This window comes from Panthera pardus, unplaced genomic scaffold, assembly GCF_024362965.1.
Source record: "Panthera pardus isolate Hobbes unplaced genomic scaffold, ASM2436296v1 HiC_scaffold_19, whole genome shotgun sequence".
In the NCBI taxonomy this organism is placed as follows: domain Eukaryota; kingdom Metazoa; phylum Chordata; class Mammalia; order Carnivora; family Felidae; genus Panthera; species Panthera pardus.
In genome coordinates this window covers 22,217,329-22,238,090 of record NW_026526754.1, presented here as the reverse complement: position 1 = coordinate 22,238,090, position 20,762 = coordinate 22,217,329, and the positions used below count along the sequence as shown (strand labels likewise).

The following is a 20,762-nucleotide window of genomic DNA, read 5'->3' as shown; positions in this document are numbered from 1 at the left end:
AAGCAAGTTCTAGGCTCTGAGCTGTCCGCACAGAGCCCGATGCAGGGCTCGAACCCATGAACGGTGAGATCATGACCTGACTGACAGAGCCACCCAGGGGCCCCAGCAACAACAGTATTTCTAATCCTGATAAGTTGGGGGGGGGGGGGGGTGGGATCTAAATACAGGAAACTGGCAAATAAATTCTAACAAAATGATGCAACAGTAATCAGTGAATGATGCAGTTGGAAACAATTAGAACGTGAGTGAATGATGTTCACTTCACAGCCAAGTAAACAAAACAGTCTGCAGTCAAACATATTTCCTGAGCGCCCCGCCCCCCCCCCCCAACCCAGCATGCCGTCCTCTGGTCTGGCTGCTGCGAATATTGTAGGGCGTGAATTGTAATCTTCTTATGTAACAGAGAAGCATACGTACAGAAAAGGGCTGGAAAAGAAGACAAGCGCGTTATAGTCCTGGCACCTTTCGATTTTGTTCTTCATCACAGGGATGCAGTTTCTGAACAAGTGAAAATTCCGAGGGAAAGGGAAACAAACTTCCGTACCTCGAGACAGTGTCACGCGGTGGGACAGGCTGCACCCACGTCCCCAAGCAGAACCCCCAGCTTCGGGGCTTCACGATCAGATCGAATTATCACAGCTATTTCTGGTCTGGCCTGAGGCTAGCAAGCGGCTCTCCCAGCGTCTCCCTAGCTCGAAATTCTGGGAGTAGGTCATCCTTTCCCAGAAGCCTCCTCCGTGGGCTCAGGAAGGAGGGAGAGGCACAAAGCGGGGGGGAGAAGTGGCGGGGGACCCAGTCCTGGCGCGTGAGGGCGCCGTGGGCCACAGCGTGCAGACCCAGGCCCGCCGCAGAGCAGGGCACGGTCACCGCACACTGCCGGCCCCCGGGGCCCTCAGCCCGGGGATGCCATCCCTCGTGGCAGAGAAGGCAGGGCTGCCGAATCGGGCCACGGAGCTCAGACACCAGGGAGAAGCAGCCGCCGGTGGTAAGGGCCTCGGAAGCATCCCACCGTCTTCCTTCAGGAAGGACGCATAATTATGAGCCTCCGTGCAGGACAAGGGGACGGTCGCTCTGAACACACAGGATCCCACACCTCACGTGACCACCTATGTCGGGCCGGCCAGAGGGAGTGGGCCCCTCGGGAACCAACTGCACCATCCCTGCTCGGAGCCACCAGGTGCGGCACTCGGGACCCAGCGGCACCAGATCTAAAGAGCTTTCCGAAGAACTGCGGAAATGCACTACGTGAAATCCTCCAATTCCCCAACGCGGGCAGCGAATTCGAATTCATTTCAAAACACCTCGTGGGCCGAAGAAAACACATCTGTGGATCGTGCCCCAGTGCCTTTGGAGGCTCCCGAACCCACTCCAGGGCCGCAGACTCTGAGACCTAGGGTTTTAAATCACAGCAGCATCGTTCCAACTACGCTGCCGCGTGCACATTGAAAATGCTTTTCTGTGGCCTTGAGGTAGAACACGCCTTCCTGCGAACGTACTTCCACTTCACTTCCTGGGCCTTGGGGCACAAAGTTTCCACCAACCAAATTAGACTAAAATTCTAATTCGGGGGCACCCGGGTGGCTCAGTCGTTGGAGCATCTGACTCTTGATTTCGGCTCAGGTCACGATCTCAGAGTTCGTGGGATCGAGCCCCAGGTCAGGCTCGGGGCTGAGAGCACCGAGCCTGCTTGGGATTCTCTTTCTCGCTCTCTCTGTCCCTCCTCCGCTGGCACGCGCCCTCTCTCTCTCTCTCAAAAATGAATAACAAATAAGCTTAAAAAATGTATAAAAACAAGTAAATAAAATTCTACATCAACCTATAACCCAAAGGCCTTAACCACCCAACCTGCTCATTCAACAGGTATCTCTTTTCTTTTCGCTTCTTAAGTAGGTTTTACGTCCCACCCTGAGGTGGAGAGTCACATGTGCTACTGACGGAGGCAGCCAGGTGCCCTCGACAAATACTTACTGAGCAGCTACTATGCGCCAGCAGCTGGGGGTCCAGTCACGGACGAGCCTGTAAGGAGCATTTGGTGTTGGGCGGGCGCAGGCTAAGAGATGGGGCGGAGGAGGGGTAAGGGGACGGGAGGGTAAGAGACACTTGATGAAACAGAAACCCAAACAAGAGCTCCAGAAGTACTGAGCGCTGCTGCGAGTCCCCAGGCGATGTCCCCGAGAGCGACGAGAAGGGCTTCTTTGGACGGGGGGGTCAGGAAGGCGGATATGAGCCGAGCGGGAAGGAGCACTGGCCGAGAAGACGCGAGGGTCCTCTGACACAGGAGAGTGGTCCAGGCAGAGGGAACAGCCTACACAAAGGGCCTAGGCAGCGAGGACTTTGGAAAGTTCGGGAACCAGGAGGCTGAGGGACAGCTGCGGTAGGAGTTTAGGCACAGGCATCTGTACGCACAGGACGGGAGCAAAGGGGCAGGCGGGGTCAGGCCAAGGTGGTCTCCTTCTGACCTCCTCCCCTCCGCCATCCCTCCCCGCCCCTCCCGCCACACCACCCAGGCTTTCCCGCCCTGCCCTGAGGCCCCAGCTGCAGAAGGAACTCGGAAGGAGATTGCTTTCCTGTGGCTGCTCAGCCACATCCCCACGGGGCTTTGCTCAAACTCTGCACCTTGAGCAATCAGACGAGGCTCCCTGGGGGAGAATCCGGAACTTCCCGTAACTCTGCCCCTGGCCATCCACCTCAGGCGACTCCCTCTCTTTTAGTGTCCCCAAGAACTATCAGACGTGCTGCTCTTACAAAAAGAGAAGGGCCTGCGAAGCCTCGCTCACCCGGCGTCCGTGACAGGCTGTCTCACAATCACGCCCATCCAGCTCGTCCCTCATCACGCGACCTCAGTAAATCAAGCCTTGGAGACTCACTCCCAAGCACACAGCTAGGAAGCGACAGCACCCACAATCCAACCGCAGGACCACTGCTCTTGACCACCAGGCTGGCCCCCTACAGCTCCCTCTGGGGGTACACTTCTGGAAGCGGGGTTGCTGGGTCAGAGCTTCGCACATTACTAAGCCTGACGATGGGGGCTACCAAACCACCTTCCCCGAAGTCTGTTCTGGGGCCACAGACACTCGGTGGGTTTTAGATCTGCACCCTCCTTCCGCGTGTAAGGTCGAAACCCCAACTAGCCCCCAAATTCAGAACTCTGACTCATCCGTTTCACTCGGGGTTAAGTGCGGGGCAGTGCGCGAGGAAGGGCGGGTCCGTTCTGCACACCAGGGAACTGGGACCCACGAGGCCAGCTGTGCCTCTGCAGCCGGATTGTCCCACAAGCCCCAGCCTCTGACGAAGGCGTCTGGTTTGAGTCCTTTGCCTGACGACTGACCCAGAGAAAGCCAGCCTCCTGCCTCAGGATCCAGCTCCCATCAGACTCACACTGGGAAAGTCATTCATTTTGTTTAAGTATTTTTTTTTAATGTTTGTTTTTGAGAGAGAGAGAGAGAGATCGAGCGAGCAGGGCAGGGGCAGAGAGAGAGGGACACACAGAATCCGAAGCAGGCTCCACGCTCTGAGCCCTGGGCGCAGAGCCCGACCTGGGGCTGGAACTCTCGAACCGTGAGATCGTGGCCAGAGCCAAAGTCGGACGCCCAACCGGCTGAGCCCCCCAGGTGCCCCACATCCATTTTTTAAAAGATTTTCTTTTTAAGCAATCTCTACTTTGACCGAGTAGAGCGGGGCTCACGGAGAGGTGTTCTCGTCCTCCTGGCCCACGAGGAGAGGGTGAACGAGAGCCCTGCTGTGGCAACGGTGACACGGACAACAAAGGACATCGAGGCCAATATTATCAGAAGAGCTGACGCTTTCCGAGGCACAAAAATACGTAAAAACGTTGTTTGGGACCACTCTGTCACGCGGTTGGGCAGTGCTCTGTTTTTACTCCTACTTTAGAGACGGAAGTCTGGGGCTGGGGGAGGCAGGTGCATGGCTGAGCGAGGTCACCTGGTGGGTGGGTGGGTGTGGAACAGGACCACCTGCTGTTCTAGGAGCAGAGGTCAAAGGTCCCTCGCAGCTACTGCCTGAGCTCCTGGGACATTTGGACCTCTCTCCAGCCACAACTTGGATGTCACCCGCTGGCACCTCCCGGAAAGTAGCGAGCTAACCTCCCCACAGAAAATCTGCCTTGCTTTCCCTAAGGGCTGCAGAGGGCCGGTGCAAATCAGGAAAACTGCACACCCCTGACGGATGCTGATTGCTTTACTGAAAGTCCTTGACCCTGAGACTCAAGTCCTGAGACTTTCAACCCCGCCTGCTCTGTGCGAAACAGAGAGTCCAAACAGAGAGAAGGTGAGGGTCTTGGGTGAGAAGCAGAATGTAAGGAACTCCCTCCCGCAGTCATCAGACTCACATAAGCTCCAGGACTTAACCCTCTAAACATGGTTCACTCCCCAGACATGGGCATCCTATTGAATTCACACGGCCTTCGTCGCCTAGCATCAACTGGATGCCCTCTAGGCCTTTGTACTAAATTTTGTTAAGAAAATACAACCGGATAACCCAAGAAAAGTGTCCTTTCCTCCCCTGTGGTTGTGGACACAGGGTGTCCTGAAGCGCCTGACTGCAGGAGCCGGAATGGGAGGGCAGGGTCGGTGTGACCGGCTAAGGAGGCCAGTGGCCCTTAGCCCCTCTGCACCGGGCCGGAAACGGGGCCAGGGCTCGGCCAGGAGTCGACCGTGGGTCCGACGGCCTCTTTGGACTTGGGCACCACGTTCTTTTCCGGAGCCACGTCTTAGCCGAATACCGCCCACCACTAGAGGGGACAGCCTAGCTAAGGGGGGGGATCCCCAATCCTTCCCACATGAGGCACAGCCCAAGGAGCCGAGCCAGGATGCTTTTAACCTACAGCTGCGGTTCCCAAACTGGTGCCGGGGCACCCCGGGATACCTGAGCAAACTCACAGAGGTCCTGTGGGATATTTCAGGATTTCGAGGAAAATACAGCAATACTGGACATCTTCCAGACACAAAGCAAACTGCTGGCCCGAAGCAGTTCACAGCTTCACCGTTAGCTCACGCTGGATTGCTTCCCGTGACCTCGTATCTTTGCGAAGCTGAATTTTCTGCAGTCTACCACAATGAAAAGTATTGCGCAAAAGTCAACACGGGACAAGAAAAGAGAACGGCCACGTCCAGCGGAGAATGAAATAAAAAATAGTTTTTCTCATGGTGTAGTATGCTAACCACTGGTCCCCCCTAAGTGTTCACGTCCTCATCCCCAGAACCTACACACACGTGACCTTACATGGCAAGTTGGGGGCCCTGAGTAGGGGAGATGGTCCTGGATGATCTAGGGGGGCCCACGATAATCACAGGGATCCTCAGAAGAGAGAGGCAGAGGGGTCAGAGTCAGGGAAGGAGCTGGAACAATGGTCTTTTGCAGATGGAGGAGGGGCGTCAGGCCGAAGAATGCAGGCACCTCTGGAAGCTGGAAAACTCTAGAGACTTCCCTGGGGCCTCCAGAAGGAACCTGCCCTGCCCACACCTTGACATCAGCCCCATCACACTGCCCCCAGAACTGTGGGACAGTAAATGTGTGAGGCTGTAAGCCCCCGAGTTTGTGTAACTCGTTCAAGGGGCCGTAGGAAACTAACACAGACAGCCAGAATGTTGTTAGGACCTGAGGACCCACTGGGGTGCCTGGTGTTTGTTCTAGCCTAGGAGTGTCAGGACAAAATGAGCGAGACACTAAAGCGCTGTGAGCATGGGGACCTCGGGCCCCGGGCCCGTGCACCAGCCACGTGAGCCTCGAGCCTGATGTGGGCTTCAGGTGGATCCCTACGAACCCGACGTTTCCAGCCCTCAGTCGGGCTTGTGGGGCTCATTGGTGCCCATTTCCCTCCATCACGAACACAGCATTACAGAGAGGTCTGGAAACAGAAGGGGGGATAAAGCCTCTTGAGGCCACGGCGCCCACAAAGCCCACATCCGTGTCCGTGTATCTCTCTCTAGTTCTTCCATCGGTACCACAACCACACAAGGGAAATCTCGACGTTTGCTTTGCACCTAGTGCCTGGCTGTCCCTCTCCCGCCCGCAAACGAGCGGGTGACCTTGCCGAAGAGTCCCCTCTGGTCCACCGCACAGCGTTTATTTCAAGGTGACCTCGCGGGAAGATCGACGGGGTTTGGCAGGAGTGAGGGGAGACACAAACCTCAGCTGAGGTTTCTGGTCTCCAGGGTGGTCTTGACATCGGTGAAGCAGATCAGCTATCAGATTACTGGCTCCCGGGTCGGTTCCCCTACGATGTGATATGATAACGGACGGTTTCCAGGAAGACTGTGCCTCCCTGAAGCTGCCCGAGCGGAGGACAGGGAGGAAGAAGAGAGAGCTAAACGCGGTCACCCTGTGGCGAATGGGCCTGCCGTGAACCATGGCTGACGGTGCGAACCCCCCTCACCTCTCCGCTCGGGAGATGCTTCCAGATCCCCCCTCGTGCACCCCGCCTGCCGCAAACAATCGGCCTCAGGGCCAGGGCTCTCCCTGCGGCTCAGGCTGGGTTTGCTCAACACCGTGCGTGCTCCCCCACGCGCCCCGACCCCCGCGGTCCCGAGTCAGAGAAGGACCCAGCGGGCCGGCCCTTGAGCCCCTCCGCACAGCTCGGTCCTCTGGCGCCCCAGCCAGACCTCGGCCACCAGCCCAGGCTGGTAGAAAGCACGCTTCCTGTTGCTCAGAACCTCTCACACACAAGACCACAACAAGGACTCTCGTGTGCCTTTCCAGGGGCTGAGCAGCCCCAGGGCTTCTGCCAAGCGAATCCGTTCATCGTCTTCGGGTGATCACCGACTTTGCCTCTGAACCAGGTAGAGAATTTTGGGCCTCTTGGCCGCGAGGCCAGAGTCATTTCAGGGAACGAATACATGTCAAGTAAGAAACGTCACCAATGTCCACTTAGATGTCGCTGCGTTTGGGCAGCTGTTCAGACGTAGATTTTCTCCTGGTCAGTGTGGACCCAGGGCAACTTACAGGCCCGTGGAATCAAGGGAACAATGACCTATGTTGGGCGAGGAGCTCAGTGGGGCTTCCTGGAGCGAAAGCAAAAAAGGGAAGCGCGCTGGGCCATACGGTTCTTTTCGTTCTGACAGAGGCATCTGCAGGCTGACTTTTCCCAGACACCGGTTTTAAAAATAAAACTGTCAGGGAGGTCCTCACGTGAACAACGCTGACGACTGTAGTGAGATCTGTAAAAGGCCTGTAGGCACTACAAGGCTCCGTAACAGAAGCAGAGACGTTGGAACGTGTATTTCTAAAGGCCTCTCCAAAAGTCTGAAGGCGTGCGCTGAAGCAGCCGGGCGCAGGTGTCCGTGGGCTTGGGGCACACGCCCCTCCAGGGAGAGGACAGGACGTTCCTGGCGACACAGGGAGGAAGCAGCACAAGCCTGGGGACGTTGTAACCAAGGTGCGCACGGGGGCCCCTTTCCCTCAAGGACCAGATGTCCCAAAGGGCTTTGGGCGAGCACCAGACCACCAGTCGCTCCGGCCGAATTCTCTCAGACGCCAACGTTCCCATTTTACAGCCAGAATAGGAGCCGGGTGCTGCCGCTCCCAGTGGGGAGAGGACGGTCCTCCCGCTGACTCCCTCCCTCGGACGCGGGCAGCAGCGGCCTCTCAGGTGGCCGCAGGGGCTCCGCTCGTGACGACGAGGGCAGTGGCAGCTCCCGTTACGTCTCTGCAGCCGTGCGCGGCCCCACCTGGCTCCCACCCAGGACGGGGCGCTCACGGGCAACCCTCTCCGAGGGTGCGTCCGAGCCGGGCACCTGGCAAGAGCGCTCTGGCCCCTGCGTGTCCGGGCGACTGTCTCGTCGGCTGTGCCCCTTCACGGCCTTGGTTTGGTGACCTCAGGACCGCGCTCCCCCAGGGGGGGCTCCCTGTGTGCCAGCAGCCTTGTCTGCTTTCCTCACTGTAGGGTCCTCGGGGCCAGGGCAGTTGTGGGGATCTCACAGGTCAGAGTTCAAAGGTGATCACAGGGCAGAGGCTGCATGTGCCCAGGCAGCTGGCCCACCCACCCGGCCCTGATCACCCGCAAACACTTCCTGCAACGCCCTTGGCCTCCCTGAAGGGAGGAAGCAGCTGAAGGAAGACTCAGAAAAACACCGCTGCCATGTTTGTTTGTTTGTTTGTTTGTTTAAATTTTTTAGTGCTTATTCTTGAGAGAGAGAGAGAGCAGGGTGTGTGAGCACCCTGTGTGTGAGCAGGGGAGAGGCACAGAGAGGGAAACACAGAATCTGAAACAGGCTCCAGGCTCTGAGCTGTCAGCACAGAGCCCGATGTGGGGCTTGAACCCACGAACCGCGAGATCTTGACCCGAGCCGAAGTCGGACGCTCAATGGACTGAGCCACCCAGGCGCCCCTCGCTGCCCGTATTTTTACAGCTAAAAGGAGGAAACGCGGTAGGATCACTACTGACTTTTCAGTCAATAAAGTTAACGAGGCGCCTGGGTGGCTCAGTCGGTTGAGCGTCTGACTCTTGGTTTCAGCTCGGGTCATGATCCTACGGTTTGTGCATTCAAGTCCTGCATCAGGCTCTGCACCGACAGCACGGGATTCCCTCTCCCTCTCTCTCTGCCCCTCCCCTGCTCACGCTCTATCTCTCTCAAATAAATAAAACTTTAAAAAAATAAAAATTAAACATAAAGTTTATAAGCCCTGCCCCTGAGCCTTTCTGCTAGGCTGCATGGGGGAGGCACCCACCCCCTTCCTGACCTCAGTGGGCTTCCAACATAACCCAGGAGGCGAAGAAAAACGCATTCCACCAGCCAACTGAAACGAACAAACCTGTTTTCCGTGTTAGGTGCCCAGAGGAGTTCGCAGACCCAGTCTTTACGAAGTGCACACCTATTAGGGAAAAGAGGACAAGGATCTAACCGACTGTGTGGACGGGCAGGGGGCACGAGCACCACATCGGGCACGGGGGCCGGAGGACGCCCACAGGCAAGGACAGTCTCGGGAGGCCGGGTCAGTTTCTGCTACGGGAGGACAAGCACCCCGGGAGAGCGATCCTGTCGGCAGGGTCCCGACGTTTCCCGTGGGGTGGACTGTGGAACGCGGCCAGCTGCCACTGCAGCGTGACCCCGGGGGACACTTAGCACCGCCTGGTCCAAATCTGAAACCGGAGGCTTCCAAGGCGCTCAAACCGAGGGGCTACGTGTCCAGAAGCGGCCTCCTTGGAGGTGGGCTTTTGTAATACGTCCCTGACCAGAAGAATGCAGGGTGGAGGTCTGGGGAGGGGCAGGGGCGCCTGTGGCCATTCGGGATCCACATTCCGGATCTGGGATCCCAACCACACACCCTCAAGCCGTCCATCCCAACGCAGCCCCCAGCTCCCCTGGGCTAGGACGTACCTGGCACGCTACAGGTGACACTAGATGGCTGTAGCTCCCGAGAGAGCCCAGGCTAACAGTGGACTCGGGGATCATGAGGCAGGAGCACATGTGACACACAGGACCGCTCCGAGGGCAGAGGAGGACAAAGCTGAGCGCTGGCTACGGGGGGTGCGTGTAGGAAAGGGGCACCGGCGGGTGTGGGAAAAGAGCGTGGGCTCAGCCCAAGGCCCCGCACAACGCACACGCTTAGGGGTTCTGATGGGGCTGAGAGCCCACGCCGGTCAAGGGAACCGAGACTGAGTGTGTGGCTGCCGAGCGACGGATTACAGCTCCCAGCCTCTCCAGGGGAAGCCTGCGCCATCTCTCGTCTCCCAAGAAGCGATGATGGCAGGCGGGGGAGGTAAGACAAGGACAAATGTCAACCCCACTTCTGGAGGGGAAGGCGGAACACGCTGTGAATGCATTAAGTGAGATGGCCGTGCCAGGGAACAGCGAGCGGTTACTAACGGCGTCGCTGTGGGAGCACCTCGAGGGGGAGGCGGTGAGGTCACGGTCTAAGCCAGCCTCATCACGGGCGCTGTTTGTGTTTCTTTCCTACTCGTAGATCCGGGGGTCACTGTGCTAAGTGTGCATCGGGGTTGACCTTCAGCGAGGTACTTGACAAACTCATCACAGCTTTGAGGGTGAAACGGACAGACGTGTCGGGGACACTGTGTGATTAGGCAGATGTACAAAGGCTGTATTTCTTTGCCCCGAAAGGCTTGTTTTTTTGCATTTTAAGATCTCTGAAATTGGATGTCTCATCAGTGCCCTTAGGCAGGCTTATCATGATCCACTGTCACTGTCTGGGGACAAGAGCGGACCCGCTTTTATTTTTCAAAGTAACTAAAAAATAAACTAAAAGAGTGCATAAGTCGTAATTGTGTCCCTCACTGAATTCCCCCAAAGTGAACAGCCCCGTGTAACCACACCCCCCTCAGGGAGTGGAGCAGCGTCGGTCCTCCTCCTGCCCCTCCCTCGGTGCTCCCGTCCTCCCCAAAGGGACACGGACGGGGTGCTCCATAAAGAGCATGTTGATGGCAGAGAGGATGGTATTTTACAGAAACCCATGGACTTCAGAAGAACGGGTCTCTGCATGTAAAGGAGTTCCGGAAGTCCTTGAGCCAACATACTCTGCTTCCGTCTCCCTCCTTGTAATGGACGAGAGCGATACGTGACGATAATCTACGTCGACGTAATTTTAAAGGCATTCTTTCGATAAGGACAGAATAAAAAGTCTAAGTGATTAAAAGCATTGTGTGACAGTATAAATGGCAATATGTGACCTTCCCTCATTGTGCATAAAATAACGGTGACTCTTAAAACCGATGAGGTCTTAAACTCAACGACATGTGGTGGCCTGGAAGATGGTCTACCCCTCCAGTCCGGGCTCTAACCTACATCTTCACCAATTACTCAAGCTCGAAGGTAAATAACGTGGTGACGGAGCATGTGCAGAACCCAAAGCCAGCTACCACAGGGGACGACACGATCGGGACCCAAAAAGCTCTCGGCAGACCTCAGTGGTGGGCTGCGTCTTAAGAGATGCCTCTCGATAATAAATCTGTTCGCTTTCTGCCCTTGAATAACTCACGAAATACTGGTGAGGGAGCCTGACATTTTGACAGAAACGTGCCCGATCCCAAGAGGCACCGCATGCCGCAAGTCTGCGTGTCTGACGCTAACAACAATAAAAAACCGTGTTGAAGACAGTGGCGGACCCAAAGCAGGAGTGGCGGTTTCGCCACACCCTGCTTCCACCGGTCAGGATGCTCTCAGAACATCGCGTCCAATCCTACACCGCGAAAGGAATAATCAGCCCCTCTTAGGGCAGCAACGGCGAGCAAACACGTCCAAGAGCCCACGCGCGTTGTTCTCTTCAATCGCTGAGTCCAAAGCAACCCATGAGGATTCCTTGTGTGGGGAAAAAATAAACTGGCAAAGGCATTTTTAATTCAATGAATGCGAATGCTTGTGAAGTCTTTAAAAAAAAAAAAAAAAAAAAAAAACGGAAGGAAAGAGAACCGCTGAAGATCTGGACAGTGTCCAAAAAAATAAAGACGAAAACGAGAGCCCACCCGACAATCGTGTCACGTGAGCAACAGTGGGAAAGTGGAGGAAACGTACCCGGGGAGTAAGTCACGTGTGGGGGACAGGACAGGGGTCTTCAAATTTGTGAGGAGTGGGCACCTGCCCGAGGGACCAGATTATGTCTATGTGGCTCTGGAGGGAAGAAGAGAGTCTAATGGGGGAGGTCCACCAAAGCAGCAGTCTCCCCGGCCCGATGGTGCCCCCAGCCCCCTTCCCAGGGCGGCCGGAAGCAGAGGGCAGACGTCCGCTTGTCAGCAGGTTATCAACAGGAGAGGCCCTTGGACCTCCAGGATTCGTGCCAGTGCCATTCTGAGATAACGTTTTATGACGCTTAATGCGGGCCTTACCCCACCACAGCTGTCATAAAGGTCACATCCAAAGATGACCCGTATTTTATGACCTCCGGGAAGAAAGAAACATCTAAAGTGCCCACGGTGAACAGGAAAAAGACATAAGGGACCATCTGCTGGTTCCCCAGTGCGGTGAGAGGGCGAGACGGCTTTAGTTCTCCACAAAGACCTCCCCACGAAACCGTGACTCGGCCGTGTCGAATTCAATCCACTGTGACGGGCCAGGCGCTGTGTTATGTGTGGGGAAGAGCCATGGAAGAGACAAATGTCCGGCCTCGTGGAGCTTGCAGAAGGCTCCGGAACCGATTCCATTTCACCACACTGCCCCAAACAACCAAGTACCCAGGAGTTCCATTAGCCCCCCGGTGGGGGGGAGGGGGGGATCAGGGAGGCAGCGAGGGAGCACTCAGATTGCCCACCAAAGGCCCCTCCACAGTCCAGGATGCTAAATCTCGCAGTTCCTCACGAGTGGCCCTGAGTCCCGACACAAAAGTCACCTCCCACGAGCACCCGGATGGACATTTTGCACTTTGCTACCGTCTCACTGGTCCCAGGCACCGCCTCTGTGAACCGGTGAGCACTCTCATTTAAGGCGACAAGGAGGAGGTCGGTGACAGGTGTCTCCCATGAAGTTTCACTACGGATTCACTGAGTTGGTTCCAATATAACCAAATGTCAGAACTTACTGCAAAGCACACCCCTCCCTTGGTGAGCAGCTGTGCTTCTTTACTACAAGGACACGGCTGACAATTTGGGGACAGCTGGATTCAATTTGGATATAGCCGGACACGGCCGTCCATCGTTTTGGATAATCTGGCAACATAAATTCGTGCTGCTCCGACCCCCGGCACGGAGAGAGCCACACTTAATCGCTGGATGGGGACGGGCTCCCTAAGAGATCTGGGACTTGGCCCCTCTCCGAAGAAGCCGGGGGAGGGGAGGGACGAACTGAACAAACGCCCGCTGTCTTCGGGCTTGGGGCTTCGCTCCCGTTGGCCCAAGGAAGAAACACGCACGCTGGACATCTGTGTCTCCGGGAGAAAGGGCTTTAGGCAAATCCTCCTGGACGAGGTTCACCTGGCTGGCGGTGACGGCGCTCTGCAATGCGGAGCTGGTCGGGGCTGCCCACACAGCTCTCCAACGGCCGCGTGCAGAGGGGACACCGCCGTGGGTCACAAGCAACCTGGCACAAGCTTCTGGCCGTTGGCTTCTTCAAGACACAGCTTCTGCTGTCATCTGGCTAGTTTCCTCCCCCTCTGCTCGCCCTCCCCCTCCGGCCCCTCTCCCTCCCTCTCTCTCTCTCTCTCTCTCTCTCTCACACACACACACACACACACACACAATGCCTGTGTTAATCCTTTCTTCATTTCCCTATACAAACACCTGCCTCCCTCTGGCTACATCTCTTGACACATCCCGAACCTGCTCTTCAACATGGAGAAATCTGGAATTGGTCAATGTGTTATGCGGCCGTGTGTTCTAGAGGTCATTGGTGGTCTTTTGAAATCCTCTGTAATGTTGAAACGTGTTTAACAACATTTTAAGAGTCTATTTAGTTTGTCCTAAGGAAAGAACCCAAAACATGGCCAAGGAACCTACGCGCAGCAGGAGTTAACGCAGCAAAAGGAGCGACAATGTGACCGTAACCTAAATGCTCAGCGAGAAGAAAACTGTGCCAGTTCTGCTGCCTCACTGAAACGTCGCGGGCAGCGGCAATGGCAGCGTGGCGTCGGGAAAACGCTTACGGTAAATGAAAATGACACGCAAAATGGAAAACCGAGATGTAAATTATTCTCTCTGGGGCTACAACTCTGCAAAAATAACGCAGGACGATGCCACGGCTACCCCGTCTGCCCTACGCTGTTGCTGGTGACGTCCAGTGAGCTAATAACGCAAAAACAAAAACAGAGACCCAGAACCAAAACACAAGTCTGAGGCACAAACGGTGAATGGTATTCACATCGGGCATCTGCGGAACGTTCGGTACGCGAACCCACAGGGAGACGGAAACCCTGAGGACGCGTCGGCATCACAGACCCGGGAAAGAAGCCACATCAGAAGCTCTGCTCTGCCCTTCACACCTGGTCTCTGTTTTCATCTGGGTCAACATGTGCAGACGGAAATTCGGTGAGACCGTCACGGGCATCAACGTCTCAGCAAAACAAGAGTTATTCTCGCAATAGAGGCTGTGCTTTATTTGAGTGAGCGAGCGAGAGAAAAGGAGACACAGGTTTACTCTATGGGATTGGCTTCCCTGTCGAGACCGAATCAGATGGCACCGCACGAGGCCACACGCGCTGGTGACAGCCTGGGCACAGACACCCGATACCCCGGAGTACAGGCTCTTTCCTCAGGGAGAAATCTCTCTCCGTGTGTACTTTTCCCAACAGCCCCGCGTGGACATGAAAGCTCATTTGCTTCTGGCCAAACGAAACCGTTCCCTGCAACCCGGCAGGCTGAGCGGGGGCCGAGGAACCGCCTGGTCACTCCGTAAGGGCAGACACCTCCCAGACACCTCGGGATGGAAGGAGGAAATCTCGAGAGACGGGGCTCCCTGGACCCTGCAGGTCGGCTGGTTCTGTTAACATCTACCCACTCCTTCAACCTTTGTTTCCCTCTTTCTCCACACAAACCACAATTTTCCTGCACCGGATACACCCCGATTTCCTCACTCCTCGGTTTGATCCAGATTTCATTGTCGAATGCTTCTAGAACACACGTCTTCTGGCTTCCCCGTGGTCGCGAGATGAAGTGAGCACACCGTGCCGTCTCACCCACCGAATGTGCCTCTGAGACCCGGCCGGGCAGCATGAGCAGAGCGGCTCTCCGAGGTCTCTGCGAGGTCTCAGTGGCAGGTAGATGAGGGAAGCGCCAGCAAAGCAGGGGGGAGTCTGCCGGCTCCCCACGCCAGGACCCCTGCCTGGACGCGCCACAACCTGACGCCCAGCAGTGTGCATCCGTGTAGACGGCAGAGCCCCAGGGGAAGCCATGTGGTCCCGCTTGAGGAGCGGGGAAGGGGCCCCTGGTTCTCAGACACAGTGAGCCAAATCCCAGGGTGTTCCTTGTATCACGCCTCTGTCTTCTTGGCTCTTTGCACCCGGCCCCCCAGCGAGTCGGCAGGAGCGGTGACAACAGCAGCTGAGGGGTCCACAGATGCCCAAAACGCTGGAGGCAGGAGCCTTCCTGTCCGTTGCAGGTGCTGCGCTCTCAAGTGGGCGAAAACCCACCGGATTTTTCTCTCTCGACCCTCCTCTCGCTTAGTCGCAGACACGAGCTAAGTTGCGGGGAGAGTGCAACAGACCAGGAGAAGTAACGCCCCCGCTTTCTGGCGCAAGGACCCAGGGGAGGAGGGTCCTGGAAGTGGAAAGTCCTGGGAACATCAGGAAGAGGGAGGAGTTCAAAGGAACCAGCCCATAAAGCTGCGGATGTGCTCCTGGGCGCACCCCAAGAGCCGCACACATCCAGACAGAATCCGCAACAGCACATCGTAGACTCTGGGCGCTGAGGTTCCGGAGAGACCGCTGCCAGAGACCGCTGGCCACGGGGTAGCACGTGGGGGGCAGATCTGAACGGCACCACGAAGGCTTTGAAAACACAACTGATACTGAGGCCCACAAAAGCCGGTAGGGACTCAGAATCTGAGCGCCTGGGCCAGAGTTTCATAATGTAGTATCTGAACAGTCAGGATGAATCCAAGAATGAGGAAAATCCTCAACTCACGTGGGAAAAGGGAATCAACAGATGATGCCAAGGCCAAGGTGACACACTTACTGGAATTAGCTAAGACTTCAAGCAGTTGTTATGAAAAGAAAAAGAAAAAAACTCCAAAAGTGAGGAGTTTGGGGAATGAAGGGAATGATAAACAGTCTTGGCAAAGGAACAGACGATATAAAGAATCAAATGGAAATTTCAGAACTAAACAAAATACAGTAACTGAAAAATTAAAAGCCACTGGCTATGCTTGACAGCAGAATTAATAGGACAAAGGTAAAAATCAGTGACCACGAGAAGCGATCGGTGAAAATGACCTAATGTGAACAACGATGAGAAAAAATGATTTTTTTTAATAAAATGAACAAAGCCTTGGGGACTTGTGGGACGATACTAAAAGATCTAGCGTTTGTGTCATTAGAGTCCCAGGAGGACAGGTGAGAGAAGGCAGTCCAAAAAATCATCGGAGGGAACGGCTGAAACTCCCCAAATGTGGCAAAGGACACAAGCCATCAGACTTCAGCAGCAACGTTAACACAGAAGAAATCCACAGCCACGTGCATCGTGATATACTTCCTGAAGATGAATGACAAAGAACACATTGTGAAAGCAGCCAGAGAAAAGCAACACGTTACTCAACGGGGAATAAGGATTTGGTGAGTGTAGATTTCTCAACAGAAACTGGGGCAGCCAGGAGGGAGGGAAGCATCGGTTTTTAAGTGCTGAATGAAAAGAGCTGCCAGGGTAGAATTCTATAGCCAGCAAAAAAAAAAAAAAAAAAAAAAAAAAAAAAAGGGAGGAAATCTGAGTAAATACAGGAGATTATTCTCCTCCTCTTGAGTTCTTTGAAATGTGTTGGACAGTTGAAAGCAAAAATCGTAAGATTGGCTGATGAGGTTTTCAGTGTAAATGGACATAACACGTAGGACAACTACAACATGAAGGGAGAGAATAAAGACCCCTACCTCGTGGTGAGGTTTCCACTTCCCCCCTGAAGTGGTCGGATATTGATTCTAAATAAACACGAGAAATTAGGTGTGCATACTGTAATCCCTAGAGAAAACACTGAAAAACTCAAAGCAAGCAAATAGCTATAGTTCACCCTTGAGCAGTTCAGTGTGAATAGCATGGGTTCACTCATGCACAGGTTTTTTCCAATCAGCACAGGACAGTATTGTAATGTTTTCTTTTCTTTGTGATTTTCTTAATAGCGTTTTCTTTTTTATAGCTTACTACGTCGTGAGAATACAATATATGATAGATACATAAAATATGTATTAATCAACTGTTTATGTTGTCAGTAAGGCTTCGGGTCAACAGTAGGTTATTAGTAGTTCAGTTTTGGGGGAGTCAAAAGTTATATATGAGTTTTTGTGCAGGGGATTGGTACCCCTACTCCCCATGTTGTTAAAGGGTCAACTGTATAAAGTTAAAAAACTCAATAGATACAATGGGATGTTAAAACACTCAAATAATCCTGGAGAACACAGGAAAAGGGACACAGAGGAGAGAAAGCTACATGGAACAATGAGAAAACAACAATAGAATGGGAGACCTAAATCCAAACTTATTAATAACCAGGTCAGGTATAAATTGTGCACACACACCAATTAAATAACAGAGACGATCAGAATGGATAAAAAGACATGACCTAGCTACATGTTACCTACAAGAAATTCACTTCAAATATAATCATATTAGATTAACAATAGAAGGAGACAAAAGAAACATGCAAACGCTAATCAAAAGAAAGCCAAAAAGGCTGTATTAGTAACAAAGTCTAGGCTAGAGCTAGGAGAACTGCCAGGAATAAAAGGGAACATTACATAATGATAAAAGTGTCAAGGCGTCCAAAGATGTCACAATCCTAAATATGCAGGCACTTAACAACAGAGTTTCAAAATACATGAAACAAAAATGGACAAACCTGAAAGGAGAAAGAGACAAACCCACAGTTGTAGCTGGAGACTTTAGGACTCCTCTCTGACTCGTCTATGGAAGCAGTAGACAGAAAATCAGCCGGGATACAGAGGAGTGGATCAATATCAACCACCTGGATCTCACTGACATTTATAGAACATTCCACCAAACGGCAACAGAATAAACATTCTTTCCAAGTGCACACAGCATATTCCCCAAGATAGTCCCCATCATGGCTTCTAAAACAAACCTTAGCAAATCTAAAACAACGAAATCACACAACGCATGTTCTCTGACCATAACAGAATTAGACTAGAAATTAACAGAAGCATAGCAGGAAAATCTTCACACATTCAGAAATGAAACGGCACACCTCTACACAATCCACTGGTCAAAAAGAAAGTCTCCAAGTACACGAGAAAGTGTACCAATCTAAATGAAAGTGAAAAACAACTAATTAGAGCCTATGAAATGTAGCTAAGCCAGTGCTAAAAAAAAAAAAAAAAAAAAAGACATTTACAAATGAAATTCTTATGCTAGATAAGAAAGGTCTCAAATCAATAATTATGCTTCTTTCTTAAAAACTAGAAAAGGAAGATCAAAATAACCCAAACTGGGTAGAAGAAAGGAAATAAAAAAGAGCAGAAATCAATGGGGTTAAAAAAGAGAAACAACAAACCAATAGAATCAAAAATGTCTTTTTGAAGATCATTCAACTTGATAACCCTCTAGCAAGACAGGTCAAGGAAGAAAGAAGACACAAATGACCAAAATCAAGAATGAACGGGAGAGACATCACTGGAGGTGTTGAAGACTTGACAAGGACGACAGGGGCACACACAAAGCCAAGAAGCTAGATGAGATGGTGAATTCCAATTCCTTACAAATCACAAACTACCTAAACTCACCCAAGATGAAACAGACAACCTAAATAGTCCCATAACAATGAAAGAAATCGATAGATCCTTCCAAAAAAGGAAATCTCCAGGTCCAGATGGTTTCGCTGGCAAATTCTACCAGGCGTTTAAAGAAGCAGCCCCGGGGGCGTCTGGGAGGCTCAGTCCATTAAGCATCTGACTTTGGCTCAGGTCATGATCTCGTGGCTCACGAGTTCGAGGCCCGCATCGGGCTCTGTGCTGACAGCTCAGAGCTTATTCTAAAGCTTATTCTAAAATTTGTATGGATAAAGAAACAACACCAATTCTACACAATCTCTTCTTGAAAATGCGTCAGGAGCTAACGTGTTCCAATTCATTTCGGGCCAGTATTCCTCCACCAAATCGAAGACAGTGCAGTACAAGAAAGCAAGCCAGTATCCTGCACAAACACAGAGGCAAACATCTTAAACGTTAACAAATCTGCCACGTAAAAAGAATGATTATGACGAAGTAGAGTTTATCCTGGGAATACGATGCAAAAATCAAACAACGTGATCTGCTTCGTGGACAGGAAACATAGGATCAGATCAAGCAATGCGGAAGAACAGACCTGACAAGGTTCCAACCCCATTCGTGATCACTCCCATAAACATGGTACAACACGGAAGCCTTATCTAGTGCAATGAGGCCAGGAAAAGGTATCAAAAGGCCTTGGGAAAAAATACTGGGACGGAGAAAACAATCCTTTTTATTCATAGATGGCATACCGTTTAAGCAGAAAATTCCAAGGAATCTTTTTGTTAAATCTTTTTGTTAAAAAGCATGTATTTGTTTACGTCATCTCTACACCCAACGTGGGGCCCAAACTCACGACCCCGACATCAAGAGTCTCATGCTCCTTCGACTGAGCCAGCCAGGCGCCTTCTAAGGAATCTTTTTTTTAAAAATCCCTAGGATAGGTGACTTTTGCAGGTTTGCAAGATACAAAGACAACATAAAATTCAGTCATATTTTCACATATTAGTAATGAACATTCCAAAACTGAAGTTAAAAACAGGATAGCATAAATAAAAAAACGTTGAAAAAAAAAAAAATTAAAAAAAAAAAAAAAAAAAAAAAAAAAAAAACAGGATAGCATTGACAATAACTCGAGGGGCGCCTGGGTGGCTCAGTCGGTTGAGCGTCCGACTTCGGCTCAGGTCACGATCTCGCGGTTCATGGGCTCGAGCCCCACGTCAGGCTCTGTGCTGACAGCTGGGAGCCCGGGGCCTGCTTTGGATTCTTTGTCCCCCCCCCCCCCCCCCACCTCTCTCTGCCTCTCTCACACTCTCTCTCTCCTTCAAAAATAAACATTAAAAATATTAAAATTTATATGGATAGACAAAGGAACTAGAAGAGCTAAGACAACTTTGAAAGAGTCAAGTTGGAAGAATCATACTCTCTGATTTAAGACTTACTATGATAGGGGCGCCTGGGTGGCTCAGTCAGTTAAGCGGCCAACTTCGGCTCAGGTCATGATCTCACGGTCCGTGAGTTCGAGCCCCGCGTCGGGCTCTGTGCTGACAGCTCAGAGCCTGGAGCCTGGTTCGGATTCTGTGTCTCCCTCTCTCTGACCCTCCCCCGTTCATGCTCTGTCTCTCTCTGTCTCAAAAATAAATAAACGTTAGAAAAAAAAATTAAAAAAAAAAAAAAGACTTACTATGATAGGTGTGGTAATCAAGACAGTGTGATGTCAGTGGGTGATAAACACACAGATCAATGAAACGGGACAGTGTCTAGAAACAGCCCCATACGAGTACAGCGGATTTGCTTTTGACAAAAGCAACTCAACGGTGCAGCGATAGTCATTTCAACAGCTGGAGTTCAAACAACTGGGCACCCATGGGCAGACAGAGACATAGATGATAGACACATAGATAGATAAATACAGACACATAAAGAGATAGACAACAGATAGATGACAGAGAGAGAAGGAGAAAGATATATGACGGGGCGAAGAGTTCTTAGCCGTTCTTAGCCGTAACATCGGCAGCCCCCTCCGCCAAAGGAACAGTTGGCAAACTTGACCTCATGACGATTAAAAGATCTTGCTGTGTGAAAATTGCCGAGCAAACAACGAAAAGGCGAGTTACAGACCGGGAGAAAATACCTGCGGGTCGCACGGCCAACGATGGACTTGCGGCCGGGATGTGGACAGAACCTCCAAACGTCCCAGTGAGAAGCAGCGGCCGACTCAGGGCCACGGGGCAGGGGGCCAGACACGGCGCGAAGACCACACGGAGGGGGAGTCGGCACGTGACAAGGCCAACGTTTCAGCCGACGGGGAGAGGCGGGTTGCAACCGCGACAAGCTAACATCCGTTCAAATGGCTAAAACAGACGATCCTGAGAGCCCCAGGCGCTGACCACGCCGAGTAACTGGAACTCCACGTGTTGCCGGTGGGGATGCCAAAGGGT

The 20,762-nt window shown here is 52.7% G+C and overlaps 1 protein-coding gene across 4 annotated transcripts in view; it reads right to left on the bottom strand.

Annotated features, from left to right (window-relative positions):
* The window catches only part of KIAA0513 (KIAA0513 ortholog), a 58,943-nt gene that overhangs the window by 21,747 nt on the left and 16,434 nt on the right, over positions 1 to 20,762 (bottom strand). The window contains exon 1 of one of the 4 annotated variants that reach the window (XM_019413013.2): positions 545 to 671. The exons of the other annotated variants lie outside the window; for them this stretch is intronic. The gene's annotated coding sequence lies outside the window, so the exon portion shown is untranslated. Of the gene's footprint in view, positions 1 to 544; positions 672 to 20,762 lie in introns of those variants that run through there. 4 annotated transcript variants of the gene reach the window in all.